Source organism: Pollicipes pollicipes, unplaced genomic scaffold (genome assembly GCF_011947565.3).
Source record: "Pollicipes pollicipes isolate AB1234 unplaced genomic scaffold, Ppol_2.1 Scaffold_7258;HRSCAF=8750_pilon_pilon_pilon, whole genome shotgun sequence".
In the NCBI taxonomy this organism is placed as follows: domain Eukaryota; kingdom Metazoa; phylum Arthropoda; class Thecostraca; order Pollicipedomorpha; family Pollicipedidae; genus Pollicipes; species Pollicipes pollicipes.
This window is the reverse complement of record NW_023597053.1, coordinates 271,322-298,054: the sequence shown is the minus strand read 5'-3', so window position 1 is coordinate 298,054 and position 26,733 is coordinate 271,322. Positions and strand designations below refer to the sequence as shown.

Here is a 26,733-nt window from a genome sequence, read left to right as displayed (position 1 = left end):
GTGCGTGTGTGTGTGTTGTGTGTGTGTGTGTGTGTGTGTGTGTGTGTGTGTGTGTGTGTGTGCGTGCGTGCGTGCGTGTGTGCTTGCGCGCGTGCGCGTGCGTGTGTGCGTGTCATTGGGGCTTCACGACACACTCAGCTGTTGGGGCTATATGGCGTTGCCTGCCTCTCACCCTGGCACGAAGGGCGGGCACCGCGGGGAATCGAAGAAAACTAGGTGCAGCCGAATAAATACCTCAACAGCAGCTGAATACACACAACAAAGACGGCCACATCAGAATCGCGCACTAGTCTGTCACGGTGGCTACATGACTGGTCTCCGCTAGCCCCAGTTCCAAACAGCCACAAAGTTGTGATCTGTACCAAACGCATGTATTCTATCACACCACGCGTTCCATGCTCCACAATCATCAACCACAAGCAGCCTGCACGACGCCGCGCACCTTCCCGCGAATCCCGTATACTATAAATGACCCTTGGAGAGGAACTCCTTTTTGATGGCGGCCCTCTCCTCGGGGGGAGGAAGTTCCGGCTCTAGGCCCTCTTTCCGGCGTCGCCTCCGCACCTCCCCCTGCCAGAGAAGCCTGTCGTCAACACTTCTCAGCACACCTCCCTGCCGCCTATCGTCAGCGCGCCCCAGTACCTCTCTCCGTGTCTGCCCGTCAGGCCGTCGCCTACGCTAACCGCAAGAGCTACCGCCATTGGTGGATCTGGGAGAACATCAATCGCTCGCAATCGCTCAGTGCGTTTGTCACGGAAGGTTGCCGTATTTGGGCACGAACGGGGCAAAAAACCATTGACAGGACGAGCTTCGGACCACAGAACTGGACCATAGAACATGGAACGAGTACCGACATAGCAAGGCAGATACTACTGCTGTACTGACGCGAGCTAACTGAGATAGCCAGCATCAGGAGCGGACCAATCGTCACATCAGCGTCAGACGGCGTAAGAGCTTACCCAGAACCTCTTGCACGCATTGTAATTGTTCATGTGTAATTGACACTTCTCTTTGTCGTAACCTGACTTGTCCATGCACTTTTGAACCTGGCTTTGCTCCTGCAACAACAATGCACACATACTTAATAGATGACTTTCATGTCCAACACCGGTTTGACTTTGCCAAGCAAGTGGCTTAATCATGACTGCGTTGCTTGGATCTCCCGTGCCATAGCTCCCGTGATCTCCCGTGCCCCCCCCCCCCCCCCGCCTGCAAACTTTTTAAGCAGGTGCACATTTGTCGCTATCCCTCACACTAGCCCGAACTACATTACAACGTCGTTTTGTCAGCGTTATACAAACCAAACCATTGACGCCTCTGGCGCGGGGCCAACACATCATCACATTCCGCGATTTGGACTCATTCTTTATCTAGCATCCAACAGGTTTGTATACAACGTCATATACCAGGCCTTTACACGATTTTTGGTAACACACGGCACGCCCGAATGAGAACAAACACTAGTGCGGCATACCCTCAGGCAAGCAGGTAATTGTAAAAAGTCCACGGGTCGCGGATCAAAATGCTCTGCGTTATGGTCTACCAAAGCGACGCATGAAACCGATTACAGCAGAACAACGGGCATACAGGGGGGGGGGGGGGGCATCCAGCACGCCGACGGACAAATAAGCCAGGTTTCAGACCAGCAGGCTCATCACCATGCAGCGGGTCGGAGTCGACGTGAGGGCAGGGAGGGGGGGGGGGGGGGACGCTGCTCACGCTCAGGCAGGGGTTGTTGAGCTCGCTGATCTGGGAGCCGGCCCGGATGTTCCGCTGCCGCTCGGCCTCATTCGTGGCCTTCGGCAGGTTGCCGGCGTTTCTGTTCATTCCGGACTCTGCCAGACGGGGTCCTGCGGCGCGCGGCGCAGAGCTGCGTCAAGAACGGCTTTGACTGCACGCACTAACGCTGTAGGTACACTACATGGAAGTCATCTGCTGTCCTCCGTGACGTGCTGTAGGCCATCAGCATGAACGAAGGTGCAGGCCAACTGGGTGCATTCTAGAGTTGCTGCACGCCATTCTTGAAACAATGCGTGATTTCAAAACTTAATATGCAATCATCAGATTTGCATCACTAAATGTTAAGTGTTAATTCATCTATTCAGCACCACAGAAGACTAGATAGCTGGCCAGACCCGCACAATGTATACCTCATAGCATTTTTTAAAAACAATCAAGCCCAAATGGTCACAGATCCCGCCGCTAAAAGAGCGGTTCAAGTGTAAAGTAGACTTAAACCACCAACCTGAGGATGGGACTACCCTGGCGGCAGCTGTTCTCCCGGCACGAGGCTTGACGTCCTCAAACCACAATCTGAATTGCAATGCGACCAGAATAGCCCACGCGATAAACCGGATTAAACGCCTGGGGTATAAACACTGCCGCTGGGGGGACGGTCGCAAGGCTCCCGGAGGGTTACCTCCCCCCCCCCCCCCCCCGAGATGATCCCTCTACATGAGCCCAATCCATCTAGTCAGGCGCTGCCCACGGCTAGTGTGATCCGCCGCAGTCACGCTCATCACGGGGGCCACGGAAGGACCTCTGCAGGACAACAGGTGGCGACGCGTGCCCGGTAGCGGGTACGATGCATGGGGCACGCATGACACCACGTCTAGCAGTGCTGAATGCTGCCTGCTTCCGTGTTGATGCTCGCAACACCGAGCTCGGGGCATTCCAGCTCACCACGGCAGGGATGTTCGCGAACTCCGGCGGCTCATGGACAAACCCAGGATCGAATACCAAAGCGACACCCTTCGGGGTAATCCCGCCACTTCCACCTCAGCTCCAATGGAATTCCCACTACTTGGTCTGCAGATCTCGCGATCCAAAAATGATCTCGCCAGGCAGTGTTGCTTCAGTTCGTAAGGGATAGAGCGCATAGACCCAAGGGCAGCGAATAGGGGGAGCGGGGGGTGGGGGAGGGTATCTCTCCTCAACCCTAGTCAGCATTTAAAATTAACCCTATGACGCCGCGAGGAAAGAAACGATGCAAAATCACGCGACCCCCTCCCTGCCTCCCTTCCATCCCCACCGGGATTCCTCCGACGCTGCATCAACCACGCAAGAAGTCGGTGTTGACAACTCCGGAAAACTACACTCCAGAACTCCAGCCGCGACCACTGTACCCGGTGACATCTCGATTGCAGCAGCTGTTTACCAAACTGGCGCTGCAAAACTATTCGTTTCGTAAGTGTCTGGCTGCCTGCGACCGTTACATCCAGCACATACCCTCTTAATCACCGCCGTGCGGTTCACAGCAGCCGAACGCTGCGCTTCTGGAGGCAGCGTTCCGTGAATACAGCGACGCCGTGGAGGAAATGGCGGGCAAACCGTGGGCTCCGGCCCACGGAGTGCTGGTCACGTCAGACCGGCCGCCTTCCGGGAAATCCCAGCCGATTGAAGCCTCGCGCACAAAACACAAACGTAGAACCGCTTAACGAGAAAACATTATGAAATCCGGTTATCCCCTGCAACATTACCTTTCGGTACATACGTAGAAAGGTGTGACATCTCTTGATTTATGTGGTACGCTTTGTGCACAGTCCTCTGTTCTTTACGCTGCAATGTTTCTGTAACGTCCTCACTCAACAAGGATCCAGTGGGGGGGCTGGTACCAGTATAATGTATATATATATATATATATATATATATATATATATATATATATATATATATATATATATTAGCAACACGGCGGAAGCTTGCCCCATGCCGTTACGACAGCGTCGTGAGCCTTCGTGAACTGTTGTGAGCTGTTGTGAGCTGCTGTGAGCTGCTGTGATCTGCTGTGAGCTGCTGTGAGCTGCTGTGAACTCTGCAGCCGGCCGCGGCACTGCATACGCGGCAACCCTCCCGTTGCTTTGACAATTGTTCAGTTAATGCCATCTCAATGTACAGGTTTTAGTGCGACCGTCGATGGCGCCCATTTCCTTTCAACAAATCAGTTGCATCGCCGGTTGTGATCTCTACATGTGATGCGAAACTGTATCCATGTTTTCCCGCTTGGGACGCTATAACATAAACTTACCGGAACTCGTGGCCAGAATTTTATTTCCGGGTCCCAGAACGAAACCAAGATGTACGGTGACTCCTAGGAAACCCGACCTACGATCGTCGAATGACGGGATTACTTGTCCCAAAAGCTTGCCGACATTTGTAGCTAAAACGGTGCCGAAAATGATAGGCAGCATCAGTATGCAGTGTTAGTCTGGGAAGCAGGAAGCTGGTATATGTCGGCGGCTTCGGAGGTCAAATTCAAGTTGAAACGTGTGGAATCACTTTTACGCCCAGGAGCTGAGCATTTGGGTCGTTTTCTATATGCGACTATTGCGCCCGACTATTATATATGCGGCTACATTTCTAAACAACCTTCTGTTCGAATGTTCGGGATCATCAAGTATGGACTCAGGTGAATGGATGTGTGATGGCGAGCCATGCAAAAAGTTTCCATTGCGTTGCAGAATGAGGGGATACCAGGTCAAGCAGAAAGATCACTGTCGTAGGTCAGCATGGTAAAATCGGCAATTTTGAACGCATCAGATTATTCCAAATGGGTTGGGGCTACAAAAAGCTTGCATCTTATTTCTCTCAAAACGATCAGAAAAGTATAATCGAAAAACATTGTTCAACCCCACCAAATGCCACAAGACTAAAACATTGTCACATTTGTTCCTTGTCCTCGGTCGTAACGCTTTGGGCTACAGCACTTCATTAAGTGCCGCTATGTAGTACCTAGCCGTCACTAAGTGGACTCGTGTTACCGTCAAAACGTTGCAGAACTACTGCAATGTAGAGAGAAAACGCCAGTTAAAATGAACGCCACATTAATCAGGAGAGCATGCCGCAACTTTTCACAAATTTAGCTTCAGGCGATTTTTGGCAGGCCCAATCCCTTTTAAGAGACATTCTCTCCTATAAGGCCGAAGACTAACACCATACGGTTCTCGCCTTTAAGGCCAAAGATTGTCTGGTACGATTTTCCCTCTAATTTAACGCGCGCTCGGGCGGGGGTCAAATTGACACGCCGAAAATTTTTCCAGAATGGTTTCCGAACGGCGCGGCGCAGCCGCGTCAAATTTTGCATAGCTGTAGACAATTGAATAGTGGATCGTTTGGCATCAAAAATTTAGACATGCTTTGTAAGGTCGCTGACCTATGGCAGGCCAAAGTCAGGCCATGGTTTTGGTGAAGTCAACTTCTAGGGAATCGTTCAATCTGAGGCAACAATGGAGTGTTAGACGAAGTCATACACTCTGAGATGGTTTCTTAGGCAACACAAATACTGAATGAGCAAATTACGTTGACCTAAGGTCAGGTATGAAGGTCATACCAAGGTCAAAACCAACTTGATTTATTACTACAGAGCTTGCTGTATGGGGTAGTTTCTAGTGCTCATTTCAAATTTATTGACAGCAGGAACCGCATTATACATCTTCCATTGACTTCTTAGAGGTCAGAACCGGTCATTGACCAAAGATGACCCGGGTCAAAATTTTGTTTTAGGAGCATACTGCCTGGCGTAATCTTTGTCGCTTATTCAGATGCAAAACTCAGAGCAGTCTTGTATGATTTTGATCACCATGGCTTTCAAAAGGTCAAACAAGGTCACGGACCTCAAATGGGCTTGCGACCTTTGCTAAGAAACATTTGCCTAGATTCTGGGGGCACTTTGGAGACCAACCTGGAATTTGACCTTGTTTGAACTTATTTGACCTGAAGGTCATGACCTAAGTGAGTTCACGTACAGGTCAAGACCCCCTGTAAATTTGGTGTCTCTAGCTTTCTTAAATCTCAGCGGGTCAAACTGACCCCTCCGCCCCCCCCCCCCCCCCCCCACCCGAGCGAAGGGTATCTAGCCGGCCATCCGGGCGCGTGTTAACATCAGCCAGCTAAAACTTTCCGTAGCGTTAAAGGAGCTCCAGAGCCATCTTTTGCCAAATGTTTATATGTTGCTTGGTGGACCAGGTCACCCTAAATCGTGATTTAAGACCTAATTAAACCATCATCGGCACTGAATCTGAGCCTTATTCGTTTTCTTGGTGCAGCTCGACATGCGACGACATTTCGTGACAGTGGGTTTAATTGAGCCCGTTCAATGAGGTCAGCAGAGGTCACCTTGTCATGTCCTGACCTCGTGCTAAGTCATAACATGTGAGCAATGTTGGTCGTTTATTTGTGATGAGGCACCGAAATATGATGCAACACATGTCTTCACGTAATCTGAAAACCACGTTTGTCGGGCATGACGCTGTTGTGTTACGCTATGCACCCAGCATGCGGACGGAATGATAAATGATGTTATTTTGAGCGCCACCTGAAGGGCTCTATGCTTCACATTCACATCATACAGATTCGAGGCACAATCTCTCGGATGACCTGGTATGCTTCAGTTGGCCATAGGTCATCAATCCAAGGCTGTGAATCAGTTCCCTTATTTAATGTAGTCATTCGAAGATATAAATACCTTTATTCCTTATTTTCCAGGAGCCATTTGGCCTTGTTTTACCTTTAGGTAGTAAGTTCGGAATGTATCCATAGGATCAATCGGTCTGTGGCCTTGCTTGTAAGTACGAATACAGTATGTAAAAACTTGCACATCGTTCTGTGCTGGGCCGCGAGAACGCATCAGCAAAGATTACGACACAATGGCGAGGGAGTACTAAGAAACCTGAATGATTTCATGCCTCTGAAAGTACAAATGGTGGCGGTATCAACTAAAGGCTACAGCGCAAGCATTTCAGCGCAAGCGCCAAGCCACAGCCAAGGCCACAGCGCAAGCAAGCAAGCAAAAAGCAGATTAAGGGCCACAAACGTCCATTCGTTAGCATTTCAGCACCGGTAGCCAACTGGAATAACCCAAGCCACGACGGAACTTCCCATCCACAGATAATGTATACAGCGGCAAGGTCGCAAAGCACGAAAGGAGAAACGCACGTGTTTGAGTCCCACAGAGAGTTGTGCTTTTTGAGCTGGCAGCCTTATCCTGGCAGCCTTATACTGTGTGGCAAGAGACCGAGCATTGTAAACGACTACCATGCTGAAATGACACTGCATGACTTTTGTCACAATTGGGCGGCCGATGGTAATCCCGCAAGCAGGAGCTGTAAAAATTATGCCATTCGGGCCAGAGGTTCAACTGTGTTTTATCGTGTCAATGTTTCATCATTGTAGTAAATACTTTACCACGTATTTGGTGCGATTGCGCTGAAACTACAGTCACCCAAAGTGCACCTACTTAGGCGATTGCACAGATGTTCCCCGGCTCCGTCTCCGTCTCCGTCTCACGATCTGTTTCTGCCTGTCCCTGTTGCTGTTTTTGTCAGCGTTACGAAAATTTCTAGCCGGAGGCTCTGACAGCCGATGCAATGTAGTCTCACAAGCCGGAGCCTTGGGCAAACTGGTGTCTCCTTGGCTGTCTGGGCCTTTGCAATGGAGTTCCAAGAAACAGGGTTGCAGAATTTGAGCGCGCGCGCCGCGCGAGCATCTTGGCACGGGACACGGAATAAGTCGGGTACTGGTTGATGGGCCGAGCTGCGGCAGTCAATCTTCCCACCGGATTTCGGTCGCTCAATGTTGCTCTAGCTAGCTCAATGTTGCCAGCACTCGGAGGACCCCGAGTCCAAAACTTCGCACGCGCCTGCCGGTCACAACGTTGAACACGACTGGCAAACGCAAAAGCACGTACCCCGCAGTGGGCCCCATGCTGTCATTCGGCCTCGGGTCAGTGACGCCTTCCGTTTGACCTGTACACTTGCTGATGCGGATTGTGCAGAGCCCCGGGTCAGTGACGCCCTCCGTTTGACCTGTACACTTGATGATGCGGATTGTGCAGAGCCTCTGGTCAGTGACGCCCTCCGTTTGACCTGTACCCTTGATGATGCGGATTGTGCAGAGCACCGGGTCAGTGACGCCCTCCGTTTGACCTGTACCCTTGATGATGCGGATTGTGCAGAGCCCCGGGTCAGTGACGCCCTCCGTTTGACCTGTACCCTTGATGATGCGGATTGTGCAGAGCTCCGGCCGACGGCGCGCGTCACGTCCCACGCGCCACCGATCAACTCGACACCTGCACGAGAGTCTTCCCGCCGACCCGGCGCACGAGGTGGTGCCGTCCGTGCCGAGATCCGTCCGCGCGTTTTGGCACAGCACGCTCGGCAGGTTGGTCGCACATACAGAGGGGCGGCCGGACAGAGAAGCCAGTTTGATATTTAGTCCAGAAACAACACGCAGCGCGTCACCATGCAGCGGAGCAAGTGCGACTACCAGAACAGCTAGGCCGCGCAACGCTGGCCAGCCGTAGTCACCGCAGGGCTACCACGTCAGAGGACGTGTCCGGCAGGCGCACGATGCCGTCGCCAAGGAGACGGTTACGCCGCCGGCGGCCGGATCTGCCCACCAGCGTATGTCGCTCCGGTGTCCGGACCGCCTGGACGCTAAGCCATTGGTGGCCTGCGCGTCGCGGTACCCGCACACATCAGGCCGGGCCCGCAGCCGGGGAGGCGCGCCCCAGCACGAGGGGAGGAAGGGGGAGGCGAACTCCAGCATGCACTCTCACGGCCGCTGCGGCAGGCCGGCCGGTGAACACTCCGACGACTCGAGGCACTACTTCCGAACCATGCGGCACGAGTGAAGGCTGCCGCCGGGCGGACGAACGCTGGGCAAAATGGACCACGTTTATGTAGCACATCCACACGCAAGTGCCGTGCACGGCGACGGTCCTGCCCAAATGCGGATAGCAGGCTTTTGGGGAATTCGTTGTTTTAAATGAGAGCCTGCGGGGCTCGGGTCGGCCTTGTGCGTCACGTCAGCCACGTCACGATTCTGAGGCTCGTCATCGCACTGCTGCATGGCGGGGGCTTGTGTCCTGTCGCTAGAGTTGGCTTCAATATGCACAGTGCTCAACTGTGGCACCGCTTGATCTTCTGCTTGATTGCAGTGACTAAGCAAGCTGCTCCGGTCGCGATCCGTTAGGAAAATCCGCCAGCACTGACAGGACGGCAGCTGTCTGGTTTCACCCGCATACTGCCTTTGCGCTTCCCACGTTGCGTGTGTCACCGTGCCCCATTTAGCTAAACGCTCGTGTCTACGGGCCTGTGTGCGCTTGCCAGTCACACAAAATGCGCTTTCTCATTGCATCTTCTGAATTGCAACGTAAAAATCACACGCAAGCCTTTGCGGTCTGCCGGCGCCCCAATCTGCAGCGCTTCAGCGAACGAATCCAGTCCTGTACCGACTTCTGGGAGCGGCCTCGTTCGAGCAGCTGTCGAGCCTGAGCCAGCTGTTGCCTGGTATCGGCATGACTGGACCGCTGCGAGTTGACGTCGACCCTCGCTAGCTAACCGGCCCGCAAGGCAACACGCAACGGGGCTCTTGTGCTGTCTGCTTTGTCAGTGATGGTGCATGAAATCACTCATAACGGGCTCAATACACTTGATTGTAAATATTTCCAGATGGACTGAATCAGTTAAAAGCATTTCATGCAAATTCATTAAAAATGACCTTTTGTGTGATGTGATGGTGATTTGGGGTTTTAGGGCGCATCGACTGCATTGAAGGGGAAGGGCGAAATCCCCCCCCCCCACCTCCCGTTTTTCGTGAACATCTCCGGAGTGAATGGACGGATCTGCATGGTGTTTTTACTTACCTGGAAATGAAACCATAGCGCGTCGTTTAAAGTAAAGAAGAAAATCGACTGGAAAATTGTGAAGTTACAGGCTGACCAAGCCAACAGCGTAGCCAGCGTCCGAGCGTGAGCACAGGCGCTGATACGCCTCCGGTATATCTACAGCAATGCAATGTTCCTGACAGCACTGATGATTTTTTCCATACTGCTATGCATTATAATCTGAATGTCATGCTGGGCCACTGAGGTTAATTCGGGTCAAGTTTAAAGCCAGTCAATGCGATCAAACTGGGTTTGCCTCATGGTTGTCACGAGCACAAATAGTGACATATCGTTGTGAATGTGTAAATGAATATAAATGTGAATGAGTCATGTCTGTTTGTTAATTTGTTCACTGCTGGCACACCCCAGCTGTTTCTTCAGAAAGTCTAACTCGCTCGGCCGTCCGGCCAGTTAGCCAGCCAATCGACCAGCTGCCCCACTCTGCAGCAGGGATGAGGGCAAATGCTACATTTCTAAAACATTGTTTCATTTCATCAATATCATCATTTCATCATTTCATCTGTAGCATCCTTTTTATCTGAAGAAGTGTTGGCAGCCATTCAATGAATTCAAAGCTGTGCCTCAGCTGCATCAGCCTCATGTTATGCACAACATCTTTACTCACAAATAGGCATAAAGTAACCAAACAGAAATGAGATGAGACTGGGGTGTGCAAGTCAAGACATGATAATTTCTGATGGCTATAAGATACAATATTTGAAGATGCAAAAAGCAATTTCATAAAATGCAAACATTTGAGCCCATGCTTTAGCTGATAATATTGACATATCACCTGCTTTTGTGCCATGCATTATATAGATAATGTATCAACACCATGGCACATTAAACCAGCCTTTCTTCCTTACAGCATCTTGATTTTGATGTTGTGCATCGTTCATTTAAATTTTATAGATGAGCACCCCTCTTCAATAAAATTTAGGCTGAGATACAACCTAAAATTCTAGGCTTTATCATGACCATCATGATTTGCAACATATCATTTTAGGATAATGATCATTATATTTTCCTTGCTATCATCAAGCATCAGGACAGGCACATTTCACTATTCCTTCCTGGTTATAATTTTTTTTTAGCTTCAGTGTTAACATTTTTCTAAGCATGGATACTGTTTCTTAAAAAATATGCACCAGAACTGTCCTGATAAACAAAACACTACTTTTGTCAGAAATTCAATGCTGTTTTAGTTTCACCAGCATCTCACATACAGTACCATCTATTCAAATTTTCAGACTCAATTTTATAAAGGAAATATGCTGCACTGCCATGAAAAAATTGTGTTGAAAATTTGTGTGTTAACTGCCAAACTTGAAGTACATGAGTCATGATAAAATCTACACCAGCAATTGCCAGTTTCCCAAAAAAGCACAAAAAATAGTGGCATCAAAAACTTAATAGGACTTTTTGTTGGATTCCAGTGGATTAAAGTTGGATTCTAGCCCTTTCCTTGGTACGGGTCTTGAGGTAACATTCACAATGCATTGCTGTCAGCAAAATTTATCAACTTGAGAGGACAGCTTTTCTCTATGCCCCCACAAATCAACAGTCCATCCAGCCACATTATATACTTAACTACTGAGGTGTGTAATGTCCACTCATAAATCAGGTTGCATACAGAGGGAGAGGTTGTTTCTAAGCAGCATGACTGGTGCACAATGGCTGGAAGGGAATTTATATCTTATGTCACATGTGGTTACCAATCATCCAGAAATCTTAAATGCAAGTAGGTGAAAAGCATAACTAGGATGTGAAATTCTACCAAATATCACCAGTTTGTGTCCACGAGTAAATGAAAATGGAAGCAAATATGTATTGCAACTCAAGGATATTCCAACAGGCATCTACATGCATGCATTTAATAGCATGTACATGAACCTATGTGCATAATATATGTTTACATATATATATATATATATATATATATATATATATATATATATATATATGTACATATATTAGGGTAGCAGTACAGACATGGAAGGTAAAAAAATATGAGTAACTCCTCTGACCAGCTATGATCTGGCACGCAGAGGACGTGTCTTTGTGGCCTAGTCTGCTATTGTCAGGATAACAGACTTGACTGTATTTGTCAGGAATCTTCTTGAATGTGTTCAAAGCTAGGGAGAGTCGGGCAAGCACTTACCGGAAGGGCAGGGGAAGACGTAGCAACGACAAACCGCGCCCTACGAAATCATGAAATATTTCAAAACTACCAGCATCTAGATAGAAGCAGCCTGTTAAACAGCTAAGACAGTCTGGTCATGAATGTAACGCATGCGTTGAAAATGCCTACTACAATGATTGGCCATCAGCTAATGTTCGGTCATGCAATATAATTGTGTCTTCCAACTTTTGTCCAATTTCCATTTTTTCATCAATTCCATAACCCTTTCATTCAATATCTAGGTATCAAAAATGTTAGTTGTTTGAATTATGCCAATTTATTTCTTTTTTCTGAAGTATATGCCCATGCAATGTTTTAAAACATTATTTTTCACAGCTGCCTGTTCATAGTAAAACTCTACTCAACTCGGGCTAAGTAGAAAGTAAAAATGGCGCGAGCCCATGGGTGTGAGTTGCTACCGCATATGCTACCGGTAAATGGAGAGAGATGTGATTGGCCAATGGTCATCAATGAAATTACTATTGCGACGTAGTAAATACCACGTGCGCAGCAGAGAAGACCAAAACAAAGCCTGCGTGGTGGTGTCAGGGGTGCAGGAGCTGAAAATATGTGATTGCCGCTCTCCTCTTGTGACTGATTTCCGGCAGAAGTGATTTCATGCGGACAGATAGCTGCGTCGACGGCTATACTCGTTGGGAAAGTGAACTTCGTCGTAGGTGCTGGGAAGGAGGTCACAAGGGGAGTGACGACGCCCATTGCCGCTTCAGGTAAGTGTCATGCTCCTGTTGATTAACTTATTCAGCTGCCCAACGTATGTTAGATTACGGGCTAACTAAATGAACCATATGCGGGTCGAATCACGAGTACCTTTGAGACATTTGGTGTGACCTTGAATGGTGAAACGTTGACCCGCATTAAAATGGCGCTGCCATGCGGACCATGGGGCAATTCACCATTGTCCTAGCCGACCCGTTTAACCAATGCTTCGGACTTCGATGAGGACTAGTTTTGACATGTGTGCATTTGTTGTGTGCAACCATTTACTGTGCAGGTAAATGTAAATGGTGGATGCGTGCTTGTAATATGCGAGCTGGCACATGTATGTCATGGCTACCAGCGACTTGAAATATTGTGTGATGCTGGGGCGCCCAGCGGCGAAAAGTGCAGAAACACATTGTGAATCGTGATATATGCAGGATGTTCGTAAATCTTTCTCGTAACACATTCCCTGCTTCAAGGCACTGTTTTCCATGCCTGTAGCTGCACGACGTTACCTGAAATCTTGTCGTGAGCGGGCAAGTAGCGAACATTATATTTTTCGATCACCCATTTAAGCAAGATTGGAAGGCACGCCACCTTCCCGTGATAACACTGATGTGACATTCCATTGATTGGATACAATGGTGCCAGTGCGATCTCTTGAGAAGTGTGGTGGTAAAACGCAATTTCTACCCGATTTTTTCCGTGCGTGAGGTAAGATAAATGTTACGTTTTTGAGATGAAGAGACTCTCCTAAATCTAACCCATTTAAGTGAGCACGTTAATTCGGTTTGATATTCTTTATGTACAATACACTACCTAATACATTAGGTATGTAGTAATACATGCGTATTACTAATACATCCAACATCTCCAGCGATTGCATCAGGGGCATATTACTAGTGATAGTTGGTGCCACTAATTGTCCTCACTCCGCCGACAGTAGCCGTGTGCCAGCAAGCAAACTTTCTGCCTCGTGTATTCCTACACTGTGATTTGAAGGCCATGAATTGGTTTGCTGTAACTAATCGAGCTATCGCTTGCCTTGAATGCACTCACGGCACCCTCCGCGAGTGCGGCCGGGATAAAACCGCGTATCTCGGGAAACTGCGGGGCCACTGATGCGATATGAATATTCATAAGCTCCCTCACACCTCACCTCACCTCACATCTCACCAAATCCGAAACACTTCTGCTCATAGTGGTGAGGCTAAATTGTGGAGAGTTAAATATTTATAAACAGCTGAGTAGACCACCGATAGCTTGTAAGAATGGCAAACGTTATCGGAAGGGGTCTCGGCACTGACCGAACGCTTCAGCGTGGAGCCGTGCAGGTCCCCCATGCCTAAACTTACAGTTGTTTCCAATGTAAAGGCATCTGCCAACATGTATTTGAACTAACTTCACATGGTATATAGCAGGGCGCTTAGTGCCTCATGTTCATTAACCGCATGTGCTGCCTCCGCTCTCCTGTGTCGTGCGCATGGTTCGCGCATAGTCGTGAGCGTGGTTTCGTTGGGAAGCCAGAGGTGCGTGGTACATCTGCTCGGCGTGCCTGCCGCTCCCACCACTGTGATAGGCGGACGATGTTGTGTTGCTTCAGTTGCCTCGCACGCTGTAAAGCTCCAATGACAACAGCAGAGCATCACTGGGACGGCGTGCTGCCATCCTTGTGTTGTTAGCTGAGAGCAGTAAAATACAGAAATAACACGATATGGAGGCTTAGACCATACACCATTGATAGTGGTCCTTTATCATTGGAAAGCTAGTTTTTCTGTAACTTTTGAAAGGCACGGGTTTAATTTGGTTTGATTTAAATTAGTTTGAATTTGGTTTGATTTTGGTTTAATTTAATTTGGTTTGGTTTAATTCATGTGAACGGCGTCACGCAATAACCGTGGTTATCGGTCCTGCTGCAGTTGGGCGAAGCGTGAAGTCCGGTTGTTCATACCGTCCCGGTAATTTTCAAGCCTTCATGAAACTACGCCCAGGGTTGTGGGTGTTTCGTGGGATTCATATGGTGACCATGGCTGTCGTGATCCTATTCCCTGTGTGAATTGAACCAATTAGCTTCAGTGGTGATAGTGTATTGATTATTTGAAGATACGAGAATTGCTCCGCTTATCTCATATTCATATTGCAAAATCCGATGCCATAGCTCATCGTTTTATCATTTTGCCAATATTGAGAGAGAAGACCGAACAACACACCGACTGTGATCTACCTTGCACCGGACACCAATATGTGACTGCTGTGCACATTTGACGGGCTACACGCCTTTAAGAGGAGTCGAAGTACAAACTGGGGAGTGATTTCGCTGGCGGTGCAATCTTATTCCGATATTGACAAGCAGCCCATTGAACAGGCTCAGATTATAATGGCTTCTTCGCGCTGGCGTTTTAATTTTCTTCTCTCGTGCATCGAAAGCAGGCGACGCCAGAATGACAACCAGGGTGGCGTGTAGTCGTAGTTCATACCCGAGATTGGTCAGCGTCCGATCCAGGACAGGACAGTTTACTTTATAGGTATGTCATACGTAAGGTCCAAATGCCTGCTTAACTCCTCCGAAATATTCAGCCAGGAAAGGTGCAGTTGATAAACCAGCCTAAATACATAGCAAAGGGCAAATTAAAGCTGCTCGTTATGAAATAGTCTCAGCGAAGTTTTAAGCGTGACTGAACAACTTAATGAATGCAACACGTTGTATTTTATCAAATTGAAACGGGAAATGAAGCGCCTCACGTCAATGGCACCTCACCCATTTTGGCACAAGCAAGCCCAGTTCTGATGTGCAAATGCTTGACCACTCGCAATGGACGTCCCCCCAAAAATTGCAAATCGTCATCATGACATGCACACGTTTGGAAACGTCACATAGATTATATCATAAGGGCGTCATCAGACTTGGCGTGACATGGCGAGACAGTTCAAATTATATTCGACGTGACGCCCTAATTTAGTGGTTCGATTTCAGTTGCACCTTAAGTCAAGGGCAAGTTTGTACACGATATCACCGTGGTATTAACACATATATGATGAAGCTGCATGAACATTTACGCACGCGTCGTGACGCTATTCATCCAAACGCGTTGTCGCGCCGTTGTTACATCAAATACACCATGCATCGCGCACCAGAAACGGCGAAATGCATCCCATTCTTTGAATTATTTGAGTGTCTATGAACTGAAGTGGTCAGATCACGGTGCGTATCCGCGCGGGGACATGGGAAATTGTTATGAATATGATTCGGCACATTGGTTTATTTACCTCCACATTGGACGTCGTTGGTTTTTAGTGCAGGTTGATAGCGTCGCTTATTGTTGTTTGTAGCATGGCGCTTTTAAACTCATCTGAATTGTACTTCGGAGTGCATGTATATGTTTGGGAATAGTGTAATGACAGGATTATGGAACATTGCATCGTCTTTCACAAACTTTGTTGGCATTTACCCATGAAGTAAAAGTTGATTTTATATTTCATCGTGCTTTATGTGCATGCATTTGATTTAATAAAGGCTTCCATAAACTGGTGTGTTTACGTAAAACACACCAGTTTATAGTTGTAAACTGTTGGTATAGCACGGGCACGCGAGCACGCACTGGGACTATTAAAGCGTCTTCAAAACGATGGAGGAACACCATGAACTTTTATTCCTAAAGCTCTGCGTCACGAAACATTGTGCGATATCAGCGTATGGCACAATGTCGGGACACCGTAGCTGGAAATGACTGTTGGCCTCTGTGGTGGGGCTATGAACAGCTTGTCCAGACACTGGGCTTTCGCTCCCCTGGGCGCTTTGTTTGCAGGAAACACTGTCATATAGGTTGTAGCGTGAGCACCAAAACATGGCAACAAATTTACCACCATGTTATCGCTGAGCAGATCAGAAAGTGTCATCATAACGTGAAACAGAACTTAATCGAGAAGAATATGTGTTTGCGCTTACTAAACTAAAATGGAAGTAAAACCGTTTTGCTTTGAAACATTTGGGTACATGCCCTGCCAAGCCTGATATAAAAACGTGTCAAATTGTCATGGAAATCACAAGACTCAGCATAAAAGTACTGATAGCAAGATCGCATCACATGTTTGAAATGCACGAAATGTACATACAAATGCTCTGGTATGTCATCACCCGGCATGCGCGGGACACACAAGAGTCCAAAAGGATATATGCACGATGTTCACGAAGTATTTGTGACACGCGACAGCACTGTCCGCCTGATTCCTCATCGAATAACCAGGAGAAAGGAGGGAGGGATACATTAATATTTCGGCTGCACCCATTTGTCAAAACGATTATGGGCAGAAAATTCAGGATCGCATGCCGTTCTTACTCCATTTTTCAAGTTCTTTAACAGCTTGTGAAAGTTTTCACAGGTCACCAGCATTCATGGGATTATGCCAGCGGTAACTGCCACCCATTATGCCAGCGGTAACTGCCACCCATTATGCCAGCGGTAACTGCCACCCATTATGCCAGCGGTAACTGCCACCCATTATGCCAGCGGTAACTGCCACCCATTATGCCAGCGGTAACTACCACCCATTATGCCAGCGGTAACTGCCACCCATTATGCCAGCGGTAACTGCCACCCATTATGCCAGCGGTAACTGCCACCCATTATGCCAGCGGTAACTGCCACCCATTATGCCAGCGGTAACTGCCACCCATTTTTACGATACAATGAATATGTAAGAATTACAAATACGTATGCGTGCGAACGAATTTTAAGCAAACGGGTTTTACGCATCACACGTCAGGCATATCTCTTGCGTGCAAACGATGTTAAGCTATGCACGCGTCACATATCGAGACATTTATCACATTGGCATGATCGGCCATGATGAACCCTACACATGTAGGTCTCGTTGCCGACCTCTTATCAGAATGAATTCCCTAATCCCCCTGTCTGGATGGTCCGGTGCCCTATATGTGGCTTTGACTTTTACCAAGGGATAGGGACCGTGCCTCCGTGGATTTCAGTCTGATTGTGTTTCGTGAAAAAAATGGCCTCGGAAAGGGTATGCTTTGTTTTGTTGCTAGCGTTTCACAGGTGTTTATTCATTATCAGACAAATAGGGAGTAGTGACTCGCTGACATAGGCCGTCTTTCCCTCATATTGTTTGCACAGTTTACATTTAATTTCACAAACTACGTTTTTTTGCGCACCACCTCCTCGAAACCCAACCTTGTACTAATGACACCTATTTCACCCCGGGTACTTCGGCTTCTAGATGAATGGGTTCACCTGACATGGTTTGGCTGATTTTTGATATTCCAAACTATGCGTATGCACCGGAATGCGGCCATCAGCGCCACCTTGTTCAAGTATAATGTTTCTCGCAGCTGCACTGAACAGCTGATTATTTCTGACAGCTGAACTTGCCAGCGCGGCAGAACCAACAAGCGTGGTGGCATGTCCCCTCGTTTCCGAGCTTCCCGAGGCGATTTGTGTGTGGTGCCGGCCGCGCTGCGCGCCATAGGCCGCCATCGGTCCGCTGGCCCTGGTCTGGCGCCCGTCGCTGAGCCCGTCCGTGGCGTCGGCGCCCTCAGGCTACGCTCAGGCGTCGGGCTGTCGGAGCTGCTTCGGCTTCAAGTGCATGCATGGGTGGGGCTATGCCGGGTAGAGCTTATGCCGATGTTGATTTGTTATACACTGAACGACGCTTTAAGAGGACTTAGAATCCACACAGGTGCGGCTGTAGCAGACTCAGCAACATTTTTTTTTCTCGCAATGCGGGTTGCATGTATATTTTGAAGTGTAATTAGCTTTATTCAACTAACCCTTTTCTGGTCCTTTCGCCTCTATGGTAGTGCAACATTACCCTGCAGAGCCACTGCTTGGCCGCCGTCTCGGAAGCACCATTTTTGGCTAGTTCAATCCGTGAAAAACGCCATGCCCTGCCGATGCACGTTCTGAAACAAAAGGTATTTACTCCACCAATCAAGCCCAGCAATCTTGTTTTGGTGGTCCGGCGCATGACCCGAGGTTTTGTGTCGGGGTTGTGTCAGACACAACCCGACGTGTTTCGGAGCGCCAAACACAGACGAGGGCGGCCTCATGGGAGCGCGCCGTTCCCAGTAACCCACGGGGCGCCCAACATACACAGACTGCAGTCCACCTCGGACGTGACGCGGCCCAATCGGACAACTGGTGCGCCCTCGCCAGGAGCCCGCCCCGATCTGGCCACGGGGAGCGTCGCCGAGCGACTTCCGCCTCGGCACCAGGACATAGCCCGGTCGTACCGACATGCCGAGTTGGAACCGCTGAGAGGTGTTCGCGGGGACGTGCGAAGGAAGCAGGGCACGTGAACCCGCAGCGCTCTGCATCAGCGCCGCGAGCCAGCCGCTGACCGAGACCGGAGAAGGGGCGTCGGGTCGCCGGCGCGCACGCGACGTCAACAGGCCGGCCGCTGCGCACGGCGCGGCCGGCGGGCGCGCCCAGCTGCGAGCGGGGCGCGCGGCTGCCCTGGAAGTGGGCCGGCCGCCGACAGTCGGCCCGATGTGAAAGTGGAACCGGTATGGGCCGGGGCCCGATACGGATCGGCCCGGCTGCCCTGGCGCCGCGCCGTCGCCGTCGCCCCGTATCGAAGGCCCCGATCGGCGGCCGCGCCGACCGATGGTCCGCGAGCCGCGCCGGACGCCGGGGATCGGCCGCCCGCGACACCGCCGGCGGTGCGGGTCACGTGGCGCGGTGGGCGGGGAAGGGGTCAGGGAGCACGCCGACTGACGAGGCCTGTTGACCGGCTGGACTGGGCCTGAATTGCGCATGCTGGGACGTACGCCTGATGAAGACTCTCATGGGGTGCGCGTCACGTGTTTAGGATGGCTTATGAGTGATTGCGATAACTAATAAACATGGCGAACTTGTGATTCATCTTGCGAGAGGATCTCCCTGCGATGCTCCCACGCCAGTACGGCCCATTGTGATCTGCAGGGGTGTATTGGGGTGGTTTAGCGAAGCAATGTGAAGTACTAAGTACGATTATATACATGTGTTTCGAGACGTCCGGAGGGACAAGTATCGATGGCGTCTATTTTTGCGATCGGGTGGGACCATTTGGAAAGCCTTATGAGCATAAAGACAGACTTACATGTAGGGCTTCTCGGTCCCAACCAGATGAATCAGTAATGGTGTTTATTCAATATTCGAAATGATGTTTTTTACAAGTCGTCCACCATCAACTCAACCCCTACCACACCCACGTGCCATGTAGCAAACTGTCGTGCATCTGAAGCATTCATCAGGAAGCTTCTGGCATGGATATGTATGAGTGCTGTAGCGTGCGAATATTCACTTCACGACACTCATTTAGAATAAGTATGTACACAAGCGTAGGCATGAATCTAGCCATGGGTGGATGGGGTTCCGGACACGTCACGCTTTGGAACGAAGACTCAGCAAGCCGTTTTGTGTGGCAGGTGAATGACACTCCGATTCGACCTCACCAATAAAACACCTATAGATGCGGACTCGGAGTCAACCCTAGCAAAATGTGACTCGGACTCGGAGTCAAACCTAACAAAGATGTGACTCGGACTCGGAGTCAAGCCTAACAAAATGTGACTGACACACTTCAGAAGATATATTTCGAAGAGATGAAACTCTGAATAAGGCTCCGACTCAGTCCACAACCAAAACGAATCCAGATTTGAGTCTCACTACTATGAGCAACTTAAGTCAAAGTGACTGCCGTTGATCATACTCTGAGCTCTAAAACGTGGACTCGAGACTAGAACACTGACTCGTGTATGTGATTTTGCGCATTTTGTGGCAAACCCATGCTCTAAAGCAATGCGCTTTGTTACAAGACTGAATTCTGAACCGTTGTGGGTTCGGCTGGTTTGATACGGCCGGATCAGGATGACCTAGTTTGACCACAAGGTCATGTTCAAATTTCGATGGGTGGCACTATCTGGATAGCTTATCTTGGTCACATCTTGGGTATCTTTCGTGATTTTGTGACATCGAAAACTTTTTCGTGAGAGGTAGGGCTGGAAAGCATTTGTTTTGTGTCGGAAGGGTCTGCGTGCCTCACATGCACTGCCCACTGCGATGACATTCCCATTCAAGGGCCTTTACCATTTGTTGGAGGTGATTGTCAGTGGCCAGACAGGAGGTTAATCCAAATGGTCGCTGTTTTAACTTTGGTTTTTTAGTTTTTCTGTTTAGCTTGAGCTTCGGTTTTATGTTTGTGGAGGATAAATTGAGGATGCCAAAGATTCGGGTACTTTTGCATCGGGGATTTTGTGAGGGAAATTTGGTTTAGGAACATGTTTTGCGTGTGTGGAAAGTAATGCGGTCTAGATTTGTGCTCCGTGACATCGAGGTAGCTTGCAGGTGTTATAACTGCAGCTGATTAAGCTCAGGTAACACCACCATGTTTGGAATTTGATAATTCTCTTAACACAGCAGGTTTTTATGCAAATTAAGCTTCGTGCGCAGCGCATACCTATGTCCAAATCTGGGCGAACATTTGCATTTTTCCTGGTAAGCGTTGTCAGCCTTGCGTTTTGTTCTGTCAACCTCGGCTCCGGAAACAAATATTCTGATCGCTGGGCGAACACTTCAATGGCTCCGAGTCTTTGACTCCCCAGATGCTCTTATACCAGTTGATTGAGCCACCGTTCCAGTGTTAACTCAGCTGGATGTCAGGTCAGGCTAGGTTTAGATTAGGTCGGAATGGGTTACGTTAAACGTTAAGTTTTACCTGACGATTGAAGCCCCGGACGATCTCCGTCTCTCACAGTTACAATGACTGATTGACTGTGACCCGGATTCTGGGGTCTTGGATTCGGGACTCAACTATCGGCATACCAGGACTCTGATTTCGACCCTGTTTCGGAGACTCAGTTGCGTGCCTGCTGTCGCTGGTGGAAGTCTGAGGAAGAGGTTGTTTGCGTTGCTTTACAAGCGTTGTGTAACGCCGTGATGAAGTATGATGTATGTCGCGTTTGTCCAGCCAACAAAGGACAGAAGAAGCTGAAGAAGTTTGGAAACAATCAAAGACTTTGCAACTTAGTTTTTCGGAGCACAGATACAAGTAGATTACAGCTCACAGCGAACGCCAAGGCCAGCGTGCGGAATTTTGCTTTCCATCTCCGGATGTTTGGGCGAGTTTTAAAAACAGTAGCGGTGTACGGTATTCAGTGTAACTTCATGCGAGCCTTCGGATTGTAGTACTGTCCTTTGAAGTAGTTTTGAAAACTGAAAATCGCCTTTTTCAGGAAGCTCTGATTTATACTGCGTAAGTGGGGCAGCGGCTGGGGTCTGTCTCTGGGAAACGCGTCGATTAAATACGTCTCTGAGTTTCCTCGGCGATCGCTGCGGAAGTTCCGGGTGATGCATCTCTGAGTCTCCTCGGCGATCGCGGCGGAAGTTCCGATCGCTGCAGAAGCTCCGGGTGATGCGTCTTTGAGTCTCCTCGGCGATCTCTGCGGAAGCTCCGGGTGATGCATCTCTGAGTCTCCTCGGTGATTGCTGCGGAAGCTCCGGGTGATGCGTCTCTAAGTCTCCTCGGCGATCGCTGCGGAAGTTCCGGGTGATGCGTCTTTGAGTCTCCTCGGCGATCTCTGCGGAAGCTCCGGGTGATGCGTTTCTAAGTCTCCTCGGCGATCTCTGCGGAAGCTCCGGGTGATTCGTCTCTGAGTCTCCTCGGCGATCTCTGCGGAAGCTCCTGGTGATGCGTCTCTGAGTCTCCTCGGCGATCGCTGCGGAAACTCCGGGTGATGCGTCTCTAAGTCTCCTCGGCGATCGCTGCGGAAGCTCCGGATGATGCGTCTCTAAGTCTCCTCGGCGATCGCTGCGGAAGTTCCGATCGCTGCGGAAGCTCCGGGTGATATGTCTCTAAGTCTCCTCGGCGATCTCTGCGGAAGCTCCGGGTGATGCGTCTCTGGGTCTCCTCGGCGATCTCTGCGGAAGCTCCGGGTGATGCGTCCTTGAGTCTCCTCGGCGATCGCTGCGGAAGCTCCGGGTGATGCGTCTCTGAGTCTCCTCGGCGATCTCTGCGGAAGCTCCGGGTGATGCGTCTCTGAGTCTCCTCGGCGATCTCTGCGGAAGCTCCGGGTGATGCATCTCTAAGTCTCCTCGGCGATCGCTGCGGAAGCTCCGATCGCTGCGGAAACTCCGGGTGATGCGTCTCTGAGTCTCCTCGGCGGTCTCTGCGGAAGCTCCGGGTGATGCGTCCTTGAGTCTCCTCGGCGATCGCTGCGGAAGCTCCGGGTGATGCGTCTCTGAGTCTCCTCGGCGATCTCTGCGGAAGCTCCGGGTGATGCGTCTCTGAGTCTCCTCGGCGATCTCTGCGGAAGCTCCGGGTGATGCGTCTCTGGGTCTCTTCGGCGATCGCTGCGGAAGCTCCGGGTGATACATCTCTAAGTCTCCTCGGCGATCGCTGCGGGAGCTCCGATCGCTGCGGAAGCTCCGGGTGATGCGTCTCTGAGTCTCCTCGGCGATCGCTGCGGAAGCTCCGGGTGCTCTCGTTTCCTAACATTATTTATCGCAAGCTTCCGATGAGAATCATTACCATGCCGGGATGCTGCCTACAGCCAGTTCATAAATCCGAAAAACCAAGAACTCAGTCAGCTCATAATCCGAAAAACCAAGAACTCAGTATTTCCTGCTAACATCACGCCTTTTACTGCCATTCAGCTTGACCGGACGCGTAGCCCTCCCGCGACTTGTGCACTATGCAGTAGGTAGGTGATAACTGCCCTGATCATGTGGAATCGCGGCGCCAATCCCGGCGCGGAACGGAAACACGTCAAACGTCCTGGGGCTCCTCTGGTGGTGTCGCACACAGGCTGGAGATAGTTAAATGCGCGTAATTCAGGAAGTGCGTAAGATAACGCACATGTTGCACTGTTTTTCAAACGAAAGGGAAACGTGCTTGTTTCGCCGCTTAGCATCATCATCTTCATTTTTATTGAACAACTCATGCAATAGAAAGCCAACGTAAATCAGAAAGGTGCAATAGCGAGGGCTTAAACCGAAGCAGCTTGTGTGAAGCACACAAAAAGAAATGCTAAACTGTAACTGCCACCATGCGTGATGTCGCACAGTTTGAAGGCCATGCAAGACTTCGGTAAGCTTAAACATATGCAGTACCTGGCTTACGCGAACTTCAGTGTATCAAAGCAAAACGATGAATGCCATTTGCGATATACGTGAGGTAATAGATACAACATCGTACAATGTGTGTGCAAGCATCGGTGACCTCTCCCCAGCAAGCAGCTTTTGTCCTTATAGTTTTATTGGAACCTGGCAGCCAAAGAAAATCGCGCAGTAACGTCGACCTTCCCTGTAAGACAAGCAGGAGCTATTTGCTGTGTGATATGGTTTTATGTGGTTCGGAGTTCGATGATCACCATACAATAAGGATAGCAGGCCACTGAACTGTTGTAGATAAGGCACATCTGCTTGACGTGTCACAACTCTGCTAATAGCTGACATACGAGAGATGCTGGAAAAGACTGTATGGTCAATTGGCAGTAGCGAGATTTTGAGTACATGGTGTCATTAAGCTAGAAACTGAAAGATTCAGGTTTTCGCGCGTGGTATAATGGACGGTACATATCATGCATGCTCATTGATGATGCATTCAGTTATCGTGTTGGGTTATTGATATTCAGCATACTAGGAGCTACTGGTTATGCGAAGTCATCAAGCATGCACTGGTGATATCGTCAATATTCAATAAAATGACAATCTTGCTCTATAATGTCGTTTGCCCAGTATCTCCTGGCATATTGAAGGTGGATATTTGGTGTAAACACTCTGAGCTCTCAATGGTGAAAAGCCAGAAGCTAAAGGCATTTCTTGCTTATATCGTAATCACAGATTGACACGGCCAAGCGCTACGTACATGAGCTGTGATTCGAACGAATATGATAAGGCGCACAATAGTTTTTGCTTTTTAGACGGCAGTAATGTAAGTGCCGTGCTAGACCATGAACATGCTGCCGTAATTTACAGTCTGGTGATGTCTTCTGACCAGAAATTAGTCGTCTCTTTACCGCCTCAATCGTGCAAAATAGCATTATTGGCATGTGCATGATCACCTTTGTTATAATCACAATGTAGGCCATCATGTTAGTGACCCTCTATGCTCTTAATTTATATGTATAGGTAATGTTCGAGTTTTAACGGCGCATCAACTTAAATGGTCATATGTATGGAGTAACGCACCGCAAAGTCGTGCTACAACACCGGACCTGGCTCTAGATTTGCTCGTTTACGCAGGAGAATGACTAACGCCGAATGGCCTTCGTATTCGTGGAAATGCTGTCCGGTAAAGGTTCTTCTTTTTTATTCTATACCGTGGTATTCTGGAGATAAGAGAATTACTACACGTTACTGTAAAAGATGTAAGCGCGAGATCATTGCGACCAGATATCGTTTTCCACAGTGCCCTCTCCCCCGTTGTCTTTAGGTAGGACTGATTTGAACGATTAACAACGAAGTCCCGTTACCTGAGCGCAAAAACACACGTGATCCCATGTGCCTGCTTTTGATCCGGTAATGAACTCCCCGCTGTAATCTCCTAAATATGCGCCCGTCATGCTCGCAGAAACTTTAATCGTCAAATGGTCAAGGCCAGAGGCATGAATTAACCGAACTCTGTTCAAGTGATGTGCTAGTTCACACTATCCTAAATACGGGAAATCAAAAACAGTTTTCCAGTAATAGAATTAACGGCAATGAGAGGCTAGCCCGTTTTCAAGGACACTATCACGCGCTTGCCGTTCACAACACCTAATGGCATGTTTTTGCAACGGCCTGAAGAAAGTAGTGTAAGTACCATACAAGGCACAGATCGTGCTGCTGTTGGTGTGGTGCTAAAATAAATAAGATGGTAATATAAAAAGGCATTGACCGAAGGGAGTTCATTCGGAAAGAGTATACTCGCTTTGTACGTTTTCATTATGATATATATCTATACATACATACGCATGCATATATATATATATATATATATATATATATATATCTTGCACGCACCTCATTCACTTCTACCAAGTTGCTGGAGGCATTCCACATCGCGGAATAAGGCTGTCATTTCCCACGTTAGAGACCGCTTTGTAATGCCAGACACATCCTCTTGCACGCACGGCAGATGGTGGGCGCTCAGCGCGCTGCTCGTCAAGACACTTCCACATCCTTTGTGGACAATTATCCAAGCAGGGAGGATTCGTGAGTGAATGCCTCTGTCCGTCTGATGTGGTTTGTGATCTTGCTTGCCTACTGTGCTCAGGTGGCCGGAGTTAGAAGGTCAGGACGGAGATGAAACCGGTTATGGGTTCAACCAGCGTGAGTTACCGACGTGTCTAATGTTGCCTCTGGAACTTGGGCAGCGATAGACCTAGTTTAAACTGGAAACAGTCTTTGCGCCGGGTTGAGACATCGTAGAAGGTTAGGCAAGGACCAATGTGCGGAACGAGCCTACGTTTGTTGTAGATCAACCACTGCATACGTATGGAACCGATGCCGACTACCTTGTCTTTAGGACGCTTTTCGTCAACGAACGCAAATATAAAAGATGACTTTTGCACGCGAGGGACTCTGAAGAGGATGCGATGAAGGCACATTATAAGTCCGGCTCGGCGCGTCACATAGACACGAGGAAGGGACGATTTAATCCCAATCGGCCTCCGTCTTGTCTTTTTAAGTCGGGAAGAACGCTCGGGTAGTTACCTGGGCTTGCTTTGGTGATAATGTCACCTTATGTCAGGGAAACTGCGCAAATGAAGAAAGATGGAGAAAGTTAGGCTCGTTTGCAGTCCAAATTAGGAATCGACTTGAGCGTGTTGGGTTTGTGATTGCATGATTTAAGTTAAGCCCATCCCACCTAAATTATAGTTTTGAACGTCATAACTAGTACAGCGTGGTCCCGAAGCCGGCCACTTGTTTACGTCGTCTAAGATGGCGGCGGGCTCCGTGAGATCACCAATGGGCGGAGTATGCCTCAAATGTTTGGCAAGGACGGAGGAAGCCAAGGGCTGGGGGATGAACCCCACCCCCGAACCCCATCTCGTGCATATTTGCTGGCAACCCTATTGCGTCGCGTGGAAAGAACCGAGGTAAAAATCGTTTTGCCTTCCCCCCCCCCCCCCCCCAACTCAACAGTCCGCCGTCACTGATTCTTGATGTTTATGAGACCAACAGCG

General features: G+C 49.2%; 1 protein-coding gene and 1 long non-coding RNA gene across 2 annotated transcripts in view; one reads left to right on the top strand and one right to left on the bottom strand.

The window, feature by feature from the left end:
• Window positions 1-349: 349 nt before the first annotated feature.
• On the bottom strand, window positions 350-11,926 carry LOC119111036 (uncharacterized). The gene is made up of 4 exons (XR_005095576.1): window positions 11,826-11,926; window positions 1,720-1,850; window positions 960-1,058; window positions 350-570 (listed from the first exon to the last, which is right to left on the bottom strand). It is a non-coding gene; the product is annotated as an uncharacterized LOC119111036 (long non-coding RNA).
• A 420-nt stretch (window positions 11,927-12,346) lies between these two features.
• Window positions 12,347-26,733, top strand: part of LOC119111032 (zinc finger protein PLAG1) — a 69,232-nt gene continuing 54,845 nt past the window's right edge. Inside the window, exon 1 of the mRNA XM_037234856.1 lies at window positions 12,347-12,574. The gene's annotated coding sequence lies outside the window, so the exon portion shown is untranslated. The remainder of the gene's footprint in view (window positions 12,575-26,733) is intronic.